This window comes from Mercurialis annua, linkage group LG3, assembly GCF_937616625.2.
Source record: "Mercurialis annua linkage group LG3, ddMerAnnu1.2, whole genome shotgun sequence".
Lineage (NCBI taxonomy): Eukaryota > Viridiplantae > Streptophyta > Magnoliopsida > Malpighiales > Euphorbiaceae > Mercurialis > Mercurialis annua.
Genome location: NC_065572.1, coordinates 58,229,832 through 58,236,482, shown reverse-complemented (window position 1 = coordinate 58,236,482; position 6,651 = coordinate 58,229,832). Strand labels below are relative to the sequence as shown.

General features: G+C 35.5%; 1 long non-coding RNA gene across 1 annotated transcript; it reads right to left on the bottom strand.

The window, feature by feature from the left end:
• Positions 1-732: 732 nt before the first annotated feature.
• LOC130014736 (uncharacterized) lies at positions 733-3,285 on the bottom strand. The gene is made up of 3 exons (XR_008790262.1): positions 3,104-3,285; positions 1,949-2,033; positions 733-1,084 (listed from the first exon to the last, which is right to left on the bottom strand). It is a non-coding gene; the product is annotated as an uncharacterized LOC130014736 (long non-coding RNA).
• Between the last annotated feature and the right edge of the window lie 3,366 nt (positions 3,286-6,651).

The window sequence follows — 6,651 nt, the reverse complement described above, 5'->3', positions numbered from 1 at the left end:
ACTCAACAAAGTCGGGTCCTAAACCCCTAATGTACTGATGGTTCACCTCTTCTGATGCTTCCTCTTCGGATAGGTCTTCCTAACTTTCCTCACTAATTTCCATCTCCGGGACAATGGTCCCACCTCGAGTTTGAACATCTGATATGCACTCATTCTGACGTATCTCCGATAGTCTGTCAGTATCTACATGAAATCCATTTGATAACTAGGAGGCGCTTCCTCCTCTTCTGATACAACATGTAGCTGAGCTCCATTTTGCTCAGATATGCTGAACAAGAACAATACTTAATCATGTGATACTGTCCAAACCACTTTTCGACAATATCCAATAATTTAATATATGATATGCACTATCTAACTTAAAGCTTGACTAACTATCTAAGCATACCATATTCACTTAAACACTTAAGCAATCTCTCACACACGCGTTCCACTCGGTAATAGACAGCCTATAACATCAAGCAAATTCAATCAGACACATATAATTAATAAGGCTCGACTCTATACGCTGCATTAGTACCTAGGTACTTAGGGTCAAACAGACACTTTTCAAAGACTGGCAGTGGTAACTGGACCAACTGCTCTGATACCACCTTTGTCACGACCCAAAATCGAAGGCCGCGACCGGCGCTAGGGAATGGGAATTGTAGTTCCAAAACCCGTAGCAAGCCTGAAATTCACTAAAACTTTTTCGCAATCATCATATAAACCTTGACCTTACAAACGGAAGCATTTAACAAAACAAAGATACATTTATATACACTAGTAAAGTCTTACAACTTGCTCGGGCTTATCGTTTCCGTATCAGGTACGTACTAGCCCGGCATAAACTACTAGTGTCAAAGTCACTTCACGGGTATCTACCTCCGTGGAACAAATACAATAATCGTAGCCAACAAAGCGTATATTTAATGACAACAACTATAGACATCATAAAAACATGTTAATATGCTAGGCCACGACACCGGTCAGACTCACACTACTGCAGCAACTACGAAAGTCGGGACTGTACATAGCCCAAAGGAACCTCTGATCAAAGAAGGACTTCTAGCCACGTATAGAATCTAGGTACCTGAAAAACACACTATTGGGGGATCAGCTATTAAGCTGAGTGAGTTATACTTTACTTACCATATTATCAAAATAAGCATCGCATTTTAAAAACATTTTTAAAATATTTATACAATCATATTTTTAAACAATTCCAACATATACAATCACAGCAATTGCAAACAATTCACTAAATACAAGTATTTGATCCGAACGAAACCTTAATCTTAAACTCCTTAACCTCTCCTAATCCGTAACATATTCGAATCAAATCATCTTAATCCAAGTGGTACGGTCCCGAGATAGTTCGACCGAGTTACCGCTACCATGTGGCATAGTCCCGAGATAGTTCGACCGAGTTGCTCATGCCACTGCTTAATCCCAAGTTGTGGGTCCCGAGATAGTTCGACCGAGTTACCCAACAGATACGGGTCCCGAGATAGTTCGACCGAGTTACCTCGTATCTGCCACAATTATAATCCTCCTTTCCAATACCCAAACATATTCCATTTCATAATTATAAATATGATCAACATTTAATGAGCTCATATCAACGTATCTATGTACGAATATCTAGACTTTCATAAACACCGGTGATCACACGGCCTATTGACGCCCAATAGGTAGCTCGTTTCTTCGGATCATATACAAACTCACATTGGCAAATAATTGACAAGTCATAAGCAAAGTAATACAATTCATATATCAAACAAGTCAATCCAATACAATGTAGTTCACTCCATAAACAAACAAATTGAATATAATTCAATCATATACCAACAATCCAAATCAAACAATTCAACTCAAATAACTAAGGCGATGCATTTAATAATAATAATATATAGTATATATAAAATAGTTTTTAATACGATAATAAGAGTGAGTAAAATATACTCACCGCTTGCTATCCATAATCTTCGATAATACCTAGCGATCTCGCGTTCCGTAAGTTTCGGGTTCCATTGGTAGTCGTCTCGTCAAGTCTACACAATTTCGATAATAACTCGAATTAATTACAATCTAACTATAATTAATTAATCCAAAACTAGATTTCTAGCCAACTTCGGCTATTGAAACCGTTTACTTAAAACAGTCTGACCACTAAATAAAATTGACATTCTTAATATTCAGAACGTCGTCTACAACTTTCATTTAGGTCTCGGACTGAGATAAGTACCCGAAGGTTTCGGAATTTGGCTCTAAAGTTAATAACTTGGGGCTGTCCAAATTTCAGAGCTGCTATACGCAACATAATGTTCTGAATTATTTGAGCCATTTCGAGGCCAAACTAGTAGAAACTTAAACTTAGACATTTATAGACGACATCCTTAAGTTTCCGTACCAATAAACGGAACTTAATTTGGGGCTATATAGCTCAAGATATTGCCCTCGCAACATGGCTGTTTCGCAGCGCAAATTCTTGCAAAACGTCCAATTTATTAAGTTATCTCTTTAACGTTTTGGTCGATTAAAACAACCTTAAAACTCAATCCTACACCATATAATTCAGCCTCTAATCATGAAATTTTCATCAACCTAAATCACTAACATTTTCATTCTATTTTCATACCAAAATCTGTTTTCACGTCACACTCGTTTACTAATTCCATAACTTCGTGCATGACGTAAAACTTAACTTATTTGAACACCAACGAAGGGTGGAATCAGCCCACTATACTTACCACCGTGCCCTCCCCTGTTCATCAAGGGGAGGGGCTGCCATGAACAGCCCTGGTGCGTCACACCAGGCCTGTTCAGGCCTTGCTCGCTGCCGTGCTACGCCTAGCACGGCGCAAGCTTCGCTGGTCGTGAAACCAGCGATAGGGTGGCTCTTCCACCTTCCAAACAGCCCCTACAACATGTATCAACATACACAACCAGCTAGGCATCAACTCTCACAACTCACCATACCAAACTTAGCTTATAACTCAATAATTCATGGCATAAAACATCAATTTTAACTCAAACAAGCAACCTCTAACCATTAACACCAAAATCAACCAAAACAACCTTTAATGTTCTGAAAACCCTAATTTAAAATGAATTCCCTCACCTTGATTTGATGCCATAGATCAGTAGATATCGTCCTCCTCGTTCCGTTGCCGCAAGAATCACGAAATTCGGATGAAAAACGAATCACCCATGGCCATTTGAAGTTTTCTTTAAAAGAGGTGATGAAGATGACGAATTTTCTGCTATTCCTTTGCTGGGAATTCATGTTTTGCTGATGGTATTTCCTATGAAATGAATATATATAGATTGGCAAAGGTTCTCTTTAGGTCCTTTAAGTTATTGATTCAAACCGCATCAATTTCTAACTTTTCTTTTGCTCATTTTTGCCAATCGATCACTTAATTATTTAGAATCAATAATATATGTATTATTTATATCCAAATAAATAATATTAGTCCATATCTCATAATACCGTTTTTCCGATATTTTATTTTGGCAATTTTGGCCAAAAACGCTCAATTTCCAATTTGAGCGAAAATGACTATTTCCATCACTTTTTCGTCTTTATTTTCATTTGATAAATATCGATATCCAAATAATCGATATTATTATCTTAAATACCAATTCCCGTCAATAATTTATTTAAATTATATTTTTTTGGGCAATAAAATTCTATTTTCCAATTTCTTAGGGACTTTAACTTATTTTAAATTCCAACTTTTCTTACGATTTTCTTTAGTCCCGTCAAACTATTTTAGGCATTATAATTATTAAAATTTCTTCTTTAAATATTTCCTTATTAAATCCTTCCGATAATTTCTTTTCTAGTCGCTTTATTATTTCAAATCGGACACGTGGCCTACTTTGGCAACGCCAGACATACGGGGTATTACATTCTTCCCCCCTTATAAAAATTCGTCCTCGAATTTTCCTATATTTTTTTTTCTGGTAAAGAACTTACCATTTCCTTACATCGTGTATTTCATCATCACGATGGCGTGTGAACTTGTCACTTCAATTATCGCACATCTTTCGCGTCCTTTTGTAGCTGTTTTTTATACGTCTTTTCACCATAATCGGATCCTTTTTAATGTACTTTGAATCTCCATTTTCTCGTTGGGCAATTCTTCGCATCTTCTCATTTCTTAGCGTTGATATTCTTCAACATTTATTTGTCGTTTTCTTCGCAATTCCTTGCGAGTCGTATTTGTAGCGTATCATATTTGATACTATCTTAAAACGTCCTTTAAATACCTTTTATTATTAATCAAAATCTTAATTTGATTAATTTAGAATAATTTAATTGAATAACTTAATATTTTAAGTTATTTTAAACTTATCCAAAATTGCTCTTCTGGTCAACTTTGACCTTTAAAATCACTTATATCGAGTAGCTCGTTTGTCAAACAAAATTAATAAACTTATAGTACGCAACGTTATCTCCAACTTTTATTTGAACATCGAGTCAAAAATAATTCTCGATGATGTCGAAAACTTGCGCTGAAATCGCCTCCTTAAGGTAGTTTTGAGACTACACTTGCAGGTCTTATAGGCCGTTGCTCAAGTCGATGAATCAAGCGTTTAAAAACGTTTAACTCTGAATTAAATTCAGTATTCTTATATTTTAATACCTCCTTTACAACTTTTGTGAAGAGTCGAATTCATTCCGACATCTCTTTGACCTTCGAAATCATCCTCGAAGTTGGCTTCTAGCCACATTTTTACCCTTCGATTAACTTATGTTTTTCGCTCACTTTTGTGCTTGAAAAACAATCAATCCAATCAAATGATTCCATGATTAAGCTCTCCAAATTTACTCCATGCAACACCATCTATTTATATTCTTTCACTCCGATTAAAAATAATCGGATCTCGGGGTCCAAACTTAGCCCGAATCATAGCCTCATAGGCTGATTATGGAACTGCGCCTTGTTATCACAAATTCCAACTTTATCTCATTTCAAAGATTCCTTTAACGTTTATACTTAACATGTACTTATACTTTTTTTTATTAAGTATAAGGTTGATCCTTTACCTTATTTCGAACCTTATCCCTTGATATTCGGGTTACCATGTTTGTCTGAACCAAACAATGCGTAATTTATTATGTTATACTCGATTAACGCCGTTCCTTTACTTTTCCTTCTTAATCTCGATTTATTTCTCAATATGTTATGACTACCATGCACTTGTTATTCCAAAATAACGTCTTTCCTTGTCCTTTAGTTGTTTGCGTTCTTTGATATTCACGATGAATTATTATTCCATAATAATTCTATCGGTTTCCTTTCGATCGTTAGGTTGTACTATTCTTAATAGTCTCTACCTTTGTTTCACATCACATAGACTTCTGAGTTTATCGGAGTCTGATGTCATTTTTTTTTTCTTAAGGTTCCTCGTATCTTTCCCATATCTGATTGTGTATATACTTATCTTTTTCCTTTTACACTTTCGCTGTGATACTCCGACTTAACCATTTATTAACTATTGACTTTAGAGTTAAATTTGTACGATCTTATATCTGATATCCTTATCAAGACCTGATGGTATATAGGAAATCTTTCCTTTTATACAAATATCATACTTCATGGTCCTCTAGTGTTGAACCTCATGAAGTTGAATGCTTGCTATACATTCCTTAACATATGCCGCGTCCATCTTTCATGGCGCAACTCTTATCTCTCGACCTTTTCACTTCAATCGTCCAAATCTGACTTGTAATACCTTTACCATTGTTCGATGTAATCCTTTCCTTTCCCTATTATATTTCTCGGTTATTTCATCATTCCTATTATAATACTTTTCGATCACTTTATCCGTCTCATTCCAATGTACATGTTGTACATGATACGTTTTGGTTCTTACAAACATATGACTACTGATTTCTTTATCATCGTCCGTTGAAGTTATTGTCTTCGTCTTATCGTATTTTTCGATCTTCTTGTACTTCTTGTTTTGACATCTCCAATACCGTTTATCGATAAGAGGTAAACCTGCTACCTGCTCGCATTTGTCAACGTATTGCATCTTTCAGTTAGCCTACCTTATTACGGTCTACTCCTCTTCTCATTCATTCTCATCCAGTATTTAAGTATTGTACGCGTATATTTTTAATCGTTCTTACCCTTATATGGTCTTTTCCATGGTCCGTATCTTCCTTGGATCTATACCCTTTCTTTTCTCGCTTTAGATGGCGTACTTTCACCCCGTATCACACTTGGGTAAGCACCAATCTTAGGTACCTTACCGATATCTTAAACGTCTCGCATCGATAAATTGCAATAATATTTATTATCATCAGGGCTTCATTCTTATATTGGGATGTATTTTATCACACACGTTCATTCTTGTTTATCAAGAATCTTTTATTATCGTTGTCGCAGGGCTTTACATCTGAGTTTCTTACAAAACAAATATATCTCAAACATTGCTGGTGCACCAGTCTTTCAAATTATTCTTTCGATTCAAACTCTTTTCATTTAAATCATTTAAAAACATTGGTACAATTGTAGCTCAGAGTGATGACACCTCTCATCACTAAAGAGTTGCTCGATAAAATCACGTTTTAAAAATTTTGACACGAGTATGATGCATGATTTACATTTTGAAAATATGTATTTTATACAGAAAATATATATATGTATACTC